At 36.5% G+C, this 16,636-nt stretch overlaps 1 pseudogene; it reads right to left on the reverse strand.

Moving 5' to 3' along the window:
• Positions 1-6,895: 6,895 nt before the first annotated feature.
• On the reverse strand, positions 6,896-7,507 carry LOC117723734 (proteasome subunit alpha type-2 pseudogene; annotated as a pseudogene).
• Between the last annotated feature and the right edge of the window lie 9,129 nt (positions 7,508-16,636).

Here is a 16,636-nt window from a genome sequence, read left to right on the forward strand (position 1 = left end):
TGATGTGATAGCCCCCCTGCACATGAGTCATTGAAGATGTTGGGGGTCTCAGCCCAGAAACTATCCTTTGCCCAGTTAATTACTATTCATGTTTTTAGTCTCAACTTGATTACCTTTTTCTTTTTGGAAAACTCTTCTTACAGCATCCTTGTCTCCTCCCCACAGAGAATCAATTTCCTATTAGAGTCTCTCACAGAATATTAAAATTACCCCTCTTACTATTTATTCCACATTGGTTTCATATTGTATTTTCATAATAATTTGACCAATGAGAGTCTCTCCTCTCCAAATAAGCAAGCTCTAAAAACTTAAAGAACAATATTGTTTTCCACAACATTTTATCCTTAATCTGTAGGCTTCAGTCTCATCCCCAATGTTCTTGATTAAATCTTATTGGAAAACTATTTAGTTGCTGGGAAGCAGTAGATCTCTTTGGAAATATGCTGTGGGAAAACACTTGTATTAGAGTCTAACTGGCAGGGACAAGATTTGCTATCTGTATGACTCCTAGGAAATTCTGTGTTAGCATTCAAATTACTTTTTCTGGGGTGACTACAAGACCACCTATCCACCCGGCTACACATCATAAAGGATCTCTGAAATCCCAGCATTCAAGAGGTTAACCCACAACTATTTGATACAGTTAATGGGGATCTTGCATATGCACCAGTTAATCCTGTGTCTAACACATAAATATGCTATGACTATTGACATTATTGTTATTCTTCTAATTTTGGAGTTCTTAGATTCACGATATGAACATGATGGTATCTGTGATAGGTTTTCAGCATCATCAGGATGGTGAGAAGAGTGTATGAGAATGGTTGGACAGAGAATAGAGTCTTTAAAAGGCCAAAATAGAGAAAATGAGTCCTATCAAAAGAGTTAGAAGTAGGGACATTTCTTATGTGGTGATACAAGAATTAGAGAAGTGCTGGACAAGGTTAGCATCAAACAAGATATTTTATTCTTTCTGATTAATGTCTGCATTCAAAACAAATCTGTCTTAGTTGCTCGGTCTGAAGATGTCTGAGAGACAGCATCATCATTAAAAAGAGAAACTATTTCCCAAGTTCTGAAGAAGAAATGATCTTCTTTGATTTCAGAACATTCTTACCAAGTATTTAATGTTCTTTCCCTCATTGTAACGCCAGGGGAGAGCTTTTTTGGTTTTTAGTTGTTCCAAAAAGGGATTATGATAAAAAGGATTTTGATGATGGAAGAAAATGGTTGGATTTCTCACTAAACATTGAGAGCCCTAGATCAACACTGAGGTGCCCTTTTTTTAATCAAGGAATTAACTGCAGAACATCAAATGGCTTTAAGGGCATTTCTTAGGAACCACAACCAGGAGCAGCCTGCTGCATCTGCTTCATACCATACTGAGTGTACTGCATTTTCATTCTTAACTGTTTTCCATTAGCTCTGACATTTCCAGGTTCAGTGGAAGGTCCAACACCGTACATTTTGTGTGGTACATTTTGTAGTGGCGACTTTTTCATTCAGGAGGATAAATAATAGTTCTGAAAAACTCATCTCTAAAGGTTATTTCTTTCTGAGTGAACATGCCCTCTAACAACCACAGTACATCAGCCTGGTCTCACAAGAACACACACAGTTTATCTCCAGAAAAACTATCAGAATCATATCATTTTAATTAGATACAAAATGTGAGCCGTATTGTGCTCTGACATTTGCTACAATGTGCTGACACCTCTGATGGCTTTCCAAATAGTGGATATAACAAAACAAGAACCATCATGGTTGCTTGTACCTAAGACTTTAAAATTGCCGCATCTAAGTTCCATTGCATCCTTCTTTATAACATGAACACACACACACACACACACACACACACACGTGCACTATGCACTCACACACCCACACTCAACTCACACACACAAAACCTGATTCAAAATTTAGAGTTTTTAGACAAGACTTACACAGACTATTTCTTTTCCTACTCTTTCAAGAATTTGTGTCTTTGTATATTCAAATTCCAGAAAGAATGTAAGCAATGGGGTTGCACAGACATTCGTGAGATCTTTCAGTTTCACTATACAACCTACGTCAATAGCCTGCGTGCAACAGGGGATGAAGACCATGAATGCTCAGTCAATATTTGTTTGCTATTTTTATACTATTTGTCATTGATATGAGTATCTGTACAATGCCATCTGTTCAATAGCATTAGAAAAAAAAGTTCTTGGTTTTGAGCTGGTTTGCATATTTACAAAAATAATGCATATTCCTGAATATATTTTTATATGATATATCCACCAATAGTTGCTGTGAATTTAGAGACAGTAACTTCAATTTCTCTCCAATTTTTAAGTACCTTCATTATCTAAATCCATCTCATTCATTCCATATTCAATTCAATTCAATCAAATCCATTCATATTACGGTCACCTAAATAATCTGAAGTAATTTATCAGTATCAAATGCTATCTATTCTTCAACATTCAACAAGTTTGTCTAACAAATTGGGACTTGTGTCTTTGATTAATTAATATCTTCTAGAAGAGAGAATAGGTCTAGAATTTGCCTCTGTGGTTAAAACAGCACCAAGGCACCATAAGATTGTTTTACTACATCATATTCTGAGAACAGAGTACAAATTCAGACAGGTTATAACGGGAAAACAGCTTACTTCAGAATGTATATTTGAGTCTATATTATAGTCAAGGTATAAGAGTAGGGAGGGTGTCCTGTGTCTCCCAGAAGCTTGCAGGCCAGGAAAATAGAGCCCAGTATATAAAGCTCCTAAAAAGTTAATCTCAGCTTAACGTAACTGAAAGTTGGTATAGGAGTAAAGAAACGGCTTATCAATAATCCCATACCACCGTGATCAGGACATGTGCCTTTGGTGTTTCACCAGCTATATGCAGGTCTACAGCTAGGGGCAGACCTTCAACTGGATTAACAGAGTCCTCCCAGCTACTGATGGTGTCTTAGAAGTCTCAAGCTATATAAGTATTTGGGTGGGATATTTCTCCTCTTTCTCTTCAAAAGCCACATTAAACTTCCAGCTGCTGGGAAAGGTTCTTCCCCCCATGATTGGAATCTGTGAGTCAAGGCATATGTCTTTAATGGAGGTTTTGGCAAGCAGAGCATCGGAGTTATTATTAGAATTGACAGAAGTAAACTGAATAGTTTATTTTCTCCACTGCAAATACAAATCAATGGTTTAAATGAAATGCTGCAGTTTATAATGTGGTAGAGGCATTTGGATAAACAAAAGCTCTAGCTGAAACACAGCATCTTTTTAAATGTAAGTTTTCAAAAATGTCAGACTACGCAACTCAAGCAAGGTAAGAACAACCCTTTCCCTACCCAAAGCATATAAACCTACGCATGCTAGGAGATATGCTCAACTCTTAAGGAATCTCGTTTCTTTTGCATCCTCTAGTTGTAAAGAAGATAATGTTCACTTTATTTATATCACAGAATATTGGGATAACAAGTTGTATGCCATTCATATACAAGTGCAGTGGAACCTAAGAATAAGTCAAACACTCTAGAGCAAAATCCTCATTAGAACCAGGCCATGGAACCTTGATGCAGAAAATTGAGTCTGTAAACACACTTGTCCACATAGCAGCTTATCAGGATCGCACCATCTCTCAGGATAAAGTTGATTATCTTTGTTGCCAGACTTTTCAGATCCCCTACAGTGACATATCACTCATGTCTGTTTTTCCTCCCTCTTTCTGAGCATCAAATAGTTGCATCTTTATCTCAGCTTCATATATGTTCTTGTACATTCCTCCCTTATGATTCTCTACTTTCTTTTAACTGTAGCTTACCCTGACATCTGACTTTATCCAATCATATGTGTTCTCTGCCCATCTGTGTGCATAAGGGTTCAAAGGCCAGAGGTCAACATCAGGTGTCTCTTTCACTTGCTTTTCACCTTATATTTTGAGACAAAGTCTCTCAATGAACCTAGAGTATCATGACCTTTGGGATATAAGGATGCTCCATTATACCACCTCTCATTCTATGATGATGAGGATTAAATGTCCCTGCTTGTACGACAAGTGCTTTCTCTACTGAGCTATCTTCCAGCCCCTTTCTCTAAATCTGCTTCTATATCTGTCTCATCTCTCCATATTTTCTAGTTTGGATAACAGACTATTCTGGTTGATTGACCTATTTTTTTTAAATGACAGTATGTAGTAAGATGTTAGCTAAGCTCAGGATTTGAATAGAAAAGACAAATGTGTCCTTGCTTATCTGCTCCATGAGCTAGACCAGGAATCTGTAGTTATGAGGAACAGAGAATATGGCACCAGCATTGGTGAGGACATTCTGTAGTATTTATTCACTTGTGCAATGAGATGGTGTCTGGTTATTCTGACATGACCTGTTTAAGCTATTAAATTTCATTCTCAGAGTTTTAGACAGATTTGGCTTAAATCAAGGTGCATTTCCAGAATAAATACATGTAGCCTAATCAAAATATAAATCAATAAACTGAGATATATATCACTAACAAAAGCAGCTTTTTTAAAATCATATACATCAAAATGAAAACAAATGAATTTCTAATTCTCGGATGTTGTCTTTTATTGTTGCCTTACTTTCAATCACATCTTGTCTTGCTGTAATTGATCGCCTCAAAGACATTATTGCTCAACCTCTAACATCTATTGACAAGGATTGCATATACATGCCTTATATCTTTCAGATGTCAAGTATTTATGAAGCAAAATATTGCTGCTTCAAAATATAAAATGGTTAAAGTTATATGTGTACTAAACAAAAATAAATTTAAAACATGCACCTACATTTAAAAATCAGTGGAAATGGGATTGTGCATATTCGATTGTTCATTACACTTCCCCACATATATAAATAGTTTATGCCCAAAATATTGTTCAAAATAAAAATACATAAATACATGAACATCATATCTATTTACCTACAATGTTTAAGCAATGAGGTTATGGATATTTGTGCCTGATAAGCACAACTTTGGGTACAAAATTATATCTGGATTTCACAGAATCACTAAATTGAATAGTAAACCCAGGATACAAACATTGACAGATGAGTCTGTTGACTAAAAATGAATCATTGATGAAATAGACAAGACAAAATAGACAAGCAAGTCTAACAGGCAAGCAGCAATATTTAACTAATCTAAGTGTTATAGTTTGATTTCTGTTGCTGTAATAAAAATGTCTGATCAAAAATAACCCATGGAAAAACATATTTATTTTTATTATGCTTTCATGTCACAGTCTATCATTGAGAGAAGTTGGGACAGAAACATGTAGATAGGAAACATGAAGGAACACTGCTTGCTCATTTGCTCATAGGGTCCTATTTACCTAGCTTTATTCTACAATCCAGAACTGCCTGCTCAGTAAATAGTTCTGCCCACAGTGGACTGGACCCTCCTAGAGTAGTTAAGACAACCAAGACAAATCTTCACAAACATGCACGCAAACTGACCTGATAAAGATGATTATTCAATTGAGACTCCTCTTCAAGTGAGTTTACATTTTGCCAAGTTGACAGTTAATGCTAACTATTACAATAAGTCTAAAATATACTTAAATGGTATATGTTAACACATAATGATATATGTCATATTGGATATTAATAACTTCAATGTATACATTCCTGTTAGTCAACGCTTGATATTTACTGGTGAGTGTCAAATGACCAGATCTGAGAGAAAGAATTCCTTAACTATTTCCTAACTAGTGGACTCTTTATTTTATTTTATTTTATCAGCAAACCATGGTTTATTAAGTTACATATCTCCTAAGGGAGACTGATTTTGCCTAACACTTCCTTGTTCTAGTATGTGGTACTCATATAGAGTATTCTAGGCTCTTTCGATCGACACTGAATGGTACTTAATAACTGTCTTGGTCAGTGTTCTGCTGCTTTGGAAGAGACCATGATCAAAGACAGCTCTTATAAAAGAAAGAATTTAATCAAGGCTTGCTTGCAGTTTCAGACGTTTAGTATCTCATTATTGTGGTGGGAAGCATGACAATGTGCAGACAGACATTGTGCTGGAGAAATTTAGAGTTCTATGTCTGTGTCCGTAGGCAGCAGGAAAAGAAATGAGACACTGGGCCTAGCTTGGAATCATTTATCCTCAGAAACCACCACCACTGTCATACATTGTCCATCAAAACCACACCTATTCCAACAATGTCATGCCTTCTCAAGTAGTGCCACTTGCTGATAATTGATCATCCAAATATGGAAGCCTACAGGGGCCATTTTTATTTATTCCCCACAATGCCTAAGACCCTGCCTTGTCTCATGAATTCATCAGTGCCTGTGATTCTCTCCATTCTAAAAGCATTGAAATCAATAATTTGCTTTATGTGGACATAGGATAAGCATACTACTAGCAGTAAATGCAAAATATATGAAAAACTAGGCTGATTTTGTCATTCTGCTTTGCAATGTAGTTCCAAGAAATCAAAGTGATTTTTTTTTAAGTGACAAATGACTAGTTTAAACTTTCCAAACTCAAAGCTGATGAGTTGGCTCGACAATAGGAGTGATTACAAGCCTTGCAGAGGACCTAGGTTTGGTCTCCACCATCCACATGGTGGCCCACAACCATCAGCAACTCCAGTTCTAGAAGATTTTCTTACCTCCATGGCACCAGGCATGGACACAGTACACAGACATACACAGTAAATAAATAAATAAATATCCTTTCAACTCCTAAACAATTAGAGATTATATATATATATATATATATATATATATATATATATATATATTATATATTTATTTTCAACAAAAGACCATTAGACCCTCTGAAAACAAGTATGAAAAAGTCTGCAAAAATAAAACACTGTAAACATGTGTGCATATGTACATTATCTGTAAATAGAATTGTTCAGCTACTTTTTCATGCTGTGACAGCCTCAAAATCAGTCAGAGGAAGCCTCTTACAGTCATCTTCATTGCAGATTCTAACTTTCAGGCTATCTTCTGCCATATGTCCTTCAAAGCTTTCCCTGGGGTTTAAGATGGCTGCAGGAGAGGCATTTTCAACTTCCAGCCTTCACTTTATCCTTGCACGGCAAGTTTTCTCATTCCCATCGTTCGTTCCCATTGCTGTGGCCATCCAAGTAAGCCCCAGATGGATCTGATTGAAATAAACACAGTCATCCCTCATTCCAACCACAAGAAAAGTAAACTCAAAATGGACAAATATCACCTGACTGGTTTGCATCCCCAAAGCTACTCTCTGTACCAGCTGATGGTGCAAACAGCGTCTTAGCAAACAAGAAAGTACTGCCCACATTTTCCAGCTCTGTACAGCAATACTCTGTAATCTGGGCCCCGCGTCAGCATACACCAACCCCATGTGCCTAGTAACCGTTTCCACATTGTGTACACTCCATCCTCACAGAATGGACTTTTTCCTTCCCAATTTGTAGCTTTAATTACCACTGAAAGGAACCCGCCAGCAAGAACAGCTAAATTCAGCATATTCCATCTGGACAAGTTTCCCAGATTAGACGAATGGAGTGGGCAAAGCTGGAACAGTACTCCATCATCTTTGCTCAGAGAGCCAAAGCCATGGGAAATTTCTTGACCATGACAATGTTGAAACCTCCATTCCTCTGGGGTAGGTACCATCCTTCAGCAGGCATTGTCAGATCCAGTTTATCAAAAGAGATCTCCATGCTCTGAGCTTGTTCTCATCTTCTCTCATCACCAAAGGGCAATTAGATTTCTGAGCTCATATAACCTCTCAAAGCAGGAAGAGCAACAGACAGCAATGTCACAAAATTGTACGTGTGACTCCTCTGCAATTTTGTGTGGATAACTCATCAACCTTTGACAAGGACAAAGGCAGTTTTTCTACTGGAGACAAGTACGTGCATATCGTCATGCACTCGAGCACCTAGATGAAAAATAGATGCTCTAAACAAAGGCTGCTTTCCTCCGAGGGCCTGATATCCTCAATAGAAATCTTGGAAAGGGGGCTGATTCACCAAAATGAGTCATTTCCATACTGGCTAATGTGTTAGAAGCATGTGCCCCAAGGGCCAGGGCCTGGATTCTTTATCCCTCTGCTGTGGATAACACCTTTCAGATCACTAAGGTTTCTTTTTAATTTTAAAATTGAAATATAAACATTTCAATTGTGTTGTTTCTCAATGAACAATGCTTTGTTGATGAAAATTGATTTATTTTTTTAGCTGGGAGTCATGAATTTCCCTAGGATTAAGAGTCAATGAGAAGAAGGCTATTCCCTCTTATAAGTGTTAATAATGTCGTCCATCTGAAGGCCACATCTAATGCACGTTTATTTATGTATTTTACTTTTAAAATATTTTATATTAATTTGTTTATTCATGTATTTGTGTATTCATTTATTTTGTCCATGGGTGCATATGTGCATATCTCTCTCTCTCTCTCTCTCTCTCTCTCTCTCTCTCTCTCTCTCTCTGTGTGTGTGTGTGTGTGTGTGTGCGTGTGCGTGTGCGTGTGCGTGTGTGCGTGTGTGTATCTACATCCAGGACACTCATGTGGAGGTCAGAGGACAGGTTGGAGGAATCTGTTTTCCTCTTACAGCATACGGGTTCCAGTGTTTGAAGACGCCTGGAGCTTGGCGTCTTCACCTCTGAGTCATCTTGCTAACTCTTCCTTCATGCATTTTTAAAGCCACATGTCTCTGACGAGTGTAAATTTCTTATTTAAAAGAAGAATTGGAAAAACTAAAAAAAAAAAAAAAAAAAAAAAAAAGGTGACACACCAAGGCATCAGGGAATGAACACTAATGTAAGAGACAGGATGCTGGATTCCAGCTCTATTTGTGGTCCCAGTTAACTAAGAGACCTCGAGAAACCACTTCACTGTGTACATGTACTATGATGAGACATTTGTGAGTAAACTTCAAACAAGGCACATGAACCAACCACACTTTGTTGAAGATATATATCCTTTACATATGTAAATATTTCAGCAAGTGAAGAAAATTCCATTTAAAATTTAGCTTGACAGAAGCTTAAAATGTCTAGAAAGTACATAATTCTATACTTCATAAAAATGTCTTCCATCTGATATTCTATTGCTCCGTATTTACTCAACATTGACTCAAAAACATTCTTCAATAGCTTTCTTGCTCATAATATTATGCTATTTTTATGTTAATGACAGACATGAAATATAATGCACATAAAGGTAAAAAAATTTTCTAGGTGATCGTGATATGCATATAATAAATTCTAATATATGAAATTTATTTACATATATACACAAAATTTTCAAGGGTCTATATTAACATTTTCTACATTATTTTCTATTAAATATGCAAGTGGGAAATATTATTAAGCATGAAATAAAAAATATCTTACATGTTTATTAAATCTTCCCATAAGTAATTTAGAATTATGTGCACATTTCAAGGCTCTGAGAAAAACTTCAATGGAAAAATCTACATGAGTCACTTGACTCTGTGTTTTCCAATCTTATTTTATTGTAAGTCTTTGTGCCCAAGATTCCTGTTGAGATTGCATGAACCTTGTCGCTGAAGCAAACTTCAAAACTGGACCACAGTATCTAGTATTCTAGACTGAATGTTTGTCATCTTAACCATTCATTTGCTGGTTGAAACCTCAGTCCTCAACAAAAGCATATTGGACATGAGAACTTTGAGAAATAATGAGGCTTACATGAGACTGTGAGTATGGGCTGTGACATATTAGTTAGTCTCCTTATAAGGGGAACCAACATAGAAACACCCTGCTCTCTCCCTCTCCCCTTCTATCTTCCTCTCTGAGAAAAAATTCATCTGAGCACATCCAATGTGAATGAGATGATGTCTATTTGCAAGCCAGCAAGAAGGTCTTCATCCATAACCAAACCTTCTAGTACCCATTTGGACATACTATCCCCTAGAACTAATATGAACTAGTGAGGGAAAAAAATGCCTGCTCCTTAAACTACAGATGAAGTCTTATTGCCCCTACAAAAGGAGACTCCAGAACATGTAAGAAAATGTTTAACCAATTAATTAATTTGGCCTGTTATAAAACCCACTGAGAAAAATGGCACTAACATTTCTTGCAATAAATCTATTTAAGATTTTTGTCATTTGATTGAAATGAGCTGACAAAACAATACTAATTTTCCCCTACTGGATTGCTGGAGATTGATAAAATGTATTTTGATTGTTTGAAGAAATGAAATCACAGACATGCAGCTTATATAAAACAAGAATTGATAAATTCTGAGTTTAGGTATTCTGTAATCATTCTGGTATGGTCACATTTCAGGAAATTGTGGAAATGAAAGTGCTTGAAGAATTTTTAACATGATAAAAATACAATGTATGCAATTCTTACAGAATCAATAAAATATTTATTAACACTTTCAAAAGATAATGACAATTCCTTTGTAGACATTCATACTCTTGTTTTATCCTTTTTCCTCTGTCTCCTATATTGACCTCTCTCCTCCCTTATTAAATCCTTCCCCTATCTTCTCCATTTCCCTTTTGTATTGCTTGTACCCTGGTAGACTCTCGTCCACTGCTTTTTCATTCACCATCATTCAACTTTACCTTCCTGGTTAACCTTGTTGTAATCCCATGTTATAGACATATATCTGGAAGATTTGGAGTTAGGAGCAACATATAATTGAAAACATGTAAGGCCCAATTGGCTAGCCCCTAAAGCCATCCCTGAAGTCACATACATACAAGTAACATTACATAGATACAGCAGAGTGTGTTTATATTTTATGACTATATAAATAAAAATATGTCTCAACAATTAAAGAAAAAGAGGTCAGAAATTTCAGAGCAAGTAGAAAAGGGGATAATGGAAGGAATAGGAGGGAGAAAGGGAAAGGGGCAATGATGTAATTATAATTATACTGTTTACATGCTATATTTCAGTAATGCTTTCTCTCCCCTGAAACTCCTTCCAATGCTCCCCACCTCCCTACCTACACAACTTTATGTTCTTGCTCTTTCATTTCTTCATGCCCTTTCTCTTTCTTTCAAATCAAAGAGCTACAAAAGTGAAAGCCAAAGCAAACCAGTAAGACAAAAAGTGCCAAAACAAAACAAAATCAAATAAAAAGCCTGCAAGAGAAAGGAAAAGGAAAGAGAAAGGAGGAAAGAGAAGGAAAGGGAAGGGAAAGGAAGAGCAGGGGAGGGGAGGGGGAAGGGAAGGGAGGGGGAAGGGAGGGGGAGGGGAAGGGAGGGGGAGGGGAAGGAAGGGGAGGGGAGGGGAGGGGAGGGGAGGGGAGGGGAGGGGAGGGGAGGGGAGGGGAGGGAAGGGAAGGGAAGGGAAGGGAAGGGAAGGGAAGGGAAGGGAAGGGAAGGGAAGGGAAGGGAAGGGAAGGGAAGGGAAGGGAAGGGAAGGGAAGAGATTGAGTTTGTTTGGTGCTCACCAACTTTTGAGCACAGGGCTTGCCTGGAGTGTATTTGATATACCTAGTGTCACTCCAGAAGAAAGCTGATTTCCCCCTTTCTCAATAGGTATCCATTGCAAACAGCTTCTCAGTTATGAGCAGAAACCCATGTCTACTTCCCCCTCTCAGTGAGGAATCCCACTTAGCTTGAACCTGTGCAGCTTTTACACATGATGACACAGTCTGTGAGTTCATAGATGCATCCGTCCTGTTGTGTCTTGAAGACACTGGTTTCTTAGAGTCATCTATCACCTCTGGCTCTTCCAATCTTTTGCTTCCTCTCCAGCATAGATTCCCTCCAGCATAGGGATTTGACAAAGACATCTATGATTGAATACTCCAAAATCTCTCAAACTCTACACATTATACAGTTCTGAGTCTCTGAGCTAATTCCCCTCTAATTCAAGAAGCTTCTCTGATTGAGTGATTCACTGATCTATGAGTATAGTAATGTATCAGTAGGAGTCATTTTATTGCTGTTCCTTTAGCATACATAATAAGGATAGTAGGTTTTCCTCTAGGCCTATATGTATCTAGTATCAGGATCTTGGCTAATGTATCAGGTTCAAATATGTGTTCCATTTCATGGAGTGGATCTTAAATCCAATCAGAAAGTGGCTGTTAACTTCCAGAATATTTGTGCCACTATCACACCAATATATCTTTCAGACAGGTCCCTGATGGAGGTCCCAAGTTTATACATGGGTGAGATTTGTGATTAATCTTTCTCCTCTGATATCATGCAAAGTAACGTTCGTGAATGCTGATCACTAGGGATGAAGCATCATTTTAAATGATTAAGTTCACTTTTCCTATAACTGTTTTTACATATGAAAACATGTAGTTTGTATATGTATGCATGTATGTATGTATATATTCCTAAATATATAAACACAATCTTCTTACTCAATATGTTAACTGTATGATTATGTTTTCAAAAATGACCATTTTGTATTGGATAACAAGTTGGATGAGGCAACCCAGGAGAGAAAAGGGACCCCAATAGTAGGAAAATGAGATACTCCTACTCCCACTGTTAGGAGGCTCACCACCACCCCCAAAAGTCCAAGTTAAACAACCACATAATGTATGCAGAGGACTTACCATAGGCCCATGCAGGCTCAGTGAAACCATTTTTATAATCGTTTAGCAAAAAAAATGGCTGCTTCCAGCCATTGTCCGAGGAATCTTCAAAATACTTAACTGAAAATTTTTAGGCTAATTTTTTTAGCAGAGGAGATTTCAAGTTAGTAATATTGATTCTATCATGTGGTTATTAGAAATCACTCTTATGTGGATCTACAATGAAAAAGAGCAAGTGAGGCAAAAGAAAAATGTTGTACAAATATAATTCAAGGAGGGTACCAGTCTTCATCCCAAAGGGACAGATGAACTTGGCGTAAAATGGACACATGTTTCTGGCTGTAGAGTCATGGAGTAGAGATGATTAAAGAGACTGTGGAATCCTCATTCATGGTTAAGTGTAGCCACAAAAGCCAGGGAAGTCACTGGTTACATAGAGGCCCTGAGTGGCCATTATGTCAATCTGTGAAAGTGATGCCTGGATTGTCTTGGAGACCTCCAGATGTTAGAAGGTCCAGAGCCATGGAATATCTGCTGAGGAGAACTGCAGAAAAGAGAGTAGAATAGCCTGAGAGAAAGAGAATTGTGTTGAGCCAGCAAAGCTTGAAGGATTCAACCATTAAAGACCTTTGACATCAGGCATGCAACTATGCAAGTTAAATAAAATGTCCACAGGCCAATCTGAGGGAGGCAATTCCTCAACTGAAATGTTTTCTTCCTTGGTGTGTTTAGGTTTGTGTTAAGTTTACAAACACTATAACAATGAGAGAAACTAATCCCAAGAAAGTCTAATTTATTGAAGAAAAAAACCACACTTTTGGGTATTTTTTGGCATTTGCTTATAGGCCTAGAAAAGAAACAAGGAAGTATGAAGACAGTATTGAAAACAGAAAGAATTTGGGTAAGAAGGAAAGATTGAGCAGTTTTCTAAATAAATAGAAAAATAATTTCAAGAACACAAAAAGTTCATTCAAAACACTGGATTTACAACTATCAGAGGGACACAGCATATTACACAATGAAAAATAATTATATAACACAGAAAATAATATCTGACTCTACTGTGAAAGATATGAAGACAAACATAAATAGCTACTACAGCTTGAATCCAGCTGATATCAGCTAAGATCTCTTTGACCTCTGTGATTCAGAGGTCATAGACACTACAACAGAAGGTATACTTTCACACTGTGTATTAATTATCTCATACTGAACAAAAAGTAGGATGTTTTTGTCATCAGTTGCAGAGTGTGTCGTGGAAGCAAGGATTGCAATCTCTCACAAAATTCTAATCATCAAGCCAGATCCTGTCAAGTGATGTGCAGAATTGAGTTTCCATCAGAGCAACATAAAATCCATTTTCATTGTTATAAATTCATAGCTCTGGGAACTCTAGAAATTACAAATTATTGGTTTTTGTCTTTATTTCTCAGAGCTAGAGTGTGCTTTGTGCTTCTTCTGAGCTGCTGATAAATTATGAAAACTCATTGCATGTAGTTTGACCAGAACCTTGGAGAACAATACTAAATAGAATTAATCTATTATAGGAAGAGCTGACTCATAAATTAAGCCAACCAAATCTCAGAGTACTTCCTGTACTCAAGATAGCAAGTTGAGGGTCTTTGGAGTCAAAAAACATCTCAATTGAACTCTTTTTCCAGACTCCTTGTTTCTTGTTTGACTTCTTTGATTCTGGTAAATTTTCATAGCTTTTTTTTTTTTACTACCCCTTTCCTGTCTTTACATCAGATTATCTAGTCAGCATAAGCAGTCAAGTGACTCCACTAAATCAGAAAAAGAACACATCAATTGCTAATCCATCTAGAAATTAAATCACATTTTTAAATCTGATAACATTTTGCAACATATATCTTGTTCTGTATTAAGTGTTAAGTTGTATGTTTAAGCATAGATGGTGACTATTATTTATTTGGAACAAAGTAACAAAGGAAAAAACTATAATCATAAAAAAATTTCTAGGAATATGAAACTGAGTAACTATGTGTCAGGCCCCTATTACAATCACAGACTTCTTGTTCTTAGTATTTATTCATTTGGAATCTTTCCCAAAAATTAATAGAACCAATTAGAAATAATCAAGCAAATCTCTCACAATACATGGAAAGGCCAAAATAAGCTCAAAGTAAACATAAAGAAGACAATGTGACTACAAGAATAAACAGTAAATGAAAAAAAATGAGCCCCCAGCACTGTCTGGATATGGTTTTTATGTGAAGGTTGAATGGCATCTGAGATAGCTAAAGTGATTTTGGCTAAGTGTGCCATGGGGGAAGGCAGACAGGTACATAATTGACTGAAGGAAGAACAAGTTCTCTGGGGAAAACTTTTGGCTAAAAGCACCACAATGAAGGAAGAGGCACAATGCAGTCAGTGAAGCCTCTACTTGTATCAGACATAGCTTTATGAGTTCTTCTTCATATTATATTCAATAAAGCACTGTATTTCTAGGTCTCTTTTGGTCACTTGTGTAGATGAATACACACCTTGGCCTCTCTGTGTGAATATTATATGGACTAACAAATCTGTACATCAAAGTTGTGAAGTTTTCACATATTAATTTCTTTGTAATACTAAAACAACAAACAGACCATGGTTGTTAGCAAAGACTATATTGAGGCCATAGATGATTAGAAGATCAACAAGGTCAGATGAAGTAGAAGTTGCATCACATAGGGGGCATATGACACTGCAGAATAGTCAGCTTGTCTAGATTTGAGTCCTAGTCTGTGATGTGGCACTAGATGAATGTATGCAACTAATGCATTATCTACTGCTCAGTGTTCCTGCCTATATCATATAAATAATAGTATCAGCTTCAAGACTTTGTTTGTTTGCTATCTAAAAAATAATCCTATTTTTAAAACATTTAAACAATCTCCGAGGTAATTAGTTTATACAAATGCTGAAAGTAATCACATAAGCTTTATAAATAAAGTGGGAACAGAAATTTACATCCACAAATAAACAAATATTTGGAGATTGTTATTAACATCTGTTTTTTACTCCCATTATAAATTGACTTGAAATTAAATATTACTTTGAATTGTTTGGTTTGGTTTTCGGTTGTTTTGGTTTATTTTGGTTTGTTTTATTTTGGTTTGGTTTGGTTTGGTTTGGTTTGGTTTGGTTTGGTTTGGTTTGGTTTGGATTGGTTAACTTTTGGTTTTAGTTTTGGTTTGTGTGAGATGAAGTCTCAAAGTGGTTTTGATTTGCATTTCTCTTATGACTAAAGATGTTGAACATTTCTTTCTTTACGTGTTTCTCAACCATATGTGTTCTCTCTACTGAAATTTTTCTGTTTAGGTCTGCACTCCATTTTTTAAATTGGATTATTTTGTTTTTTATATTGTCCCTTGAATTCTCTATATATTTTGAATGTGGGTATATGGGATGAATATGGAATATGAATGAATATATTTTGGATGTGAAATTGGGAAATAATCTTTTCCCATTCTGCAGGCTACTGTTTTGTCTGAATAACTGTGTCCTCTGTCTTATAGAATCTTTTTCAGTTTTGTGAAGTCCCATATAGTAACTGTTGATCTTAATGCCTACACTACTGTTTTTCTGTTCAGAAAGTCTTGTGTGCATGAGTTCAAGGCTATTCCCTAGTTTCTCCTCTATCAGTTTCAGCATGACTTGTTTTAGGGTGAGGCTTTTGCTCCATTTGGAGTTCAGTTTTTTGCAGGGTGATAATTATGGATCTATTTACACTCTTTTGCAAGCAGACTCCAAGACTGACCATTACCGTTTGTTGAAGATGCTATCTTTTATACAGTGTATATTTATGGGTTTGTTATTAAAACACAGGGATCCACAGGTTTATGGATTTATGTCTGGGTCTTCAGTTCGAGTCTGTTCATCAATATGTCTGTTTTTATGTCAATACTATATGATTTTTATTATGATAGCTTTACCATGAAGATTAAGTATATAGCATGGTGAACAGCACACAGTAAATATTATATAATATTTGCAAATATTATAATGTTCACCTAAACCACTAAGCTATCTAAAGCCCCCCAATGGAAACTCAACTGATCATAAACTATAGGATTATATAGTATGACTTTGGTAGCTAACTTGGGCAAGTATCCAAAATCATTGTCCA

The sequence above is a fragment of the Arvicanthis niloticus genome, chromosome 19, assembly GCF_011762505.2.
Source record: "Arvicanthis niloticus isolate mArvNil1 chromosome 19, mArvNil1.pat.X, whole genome shotgun sequence".
In the NCBI taxonomy this organism is placed as follows: domain Eukaryota; kingdom Metazoa; phylum Chordata; class Mammalia; order Rodentia; family Muridae; genus Arvicanthis; species Arvicanthis niloticus.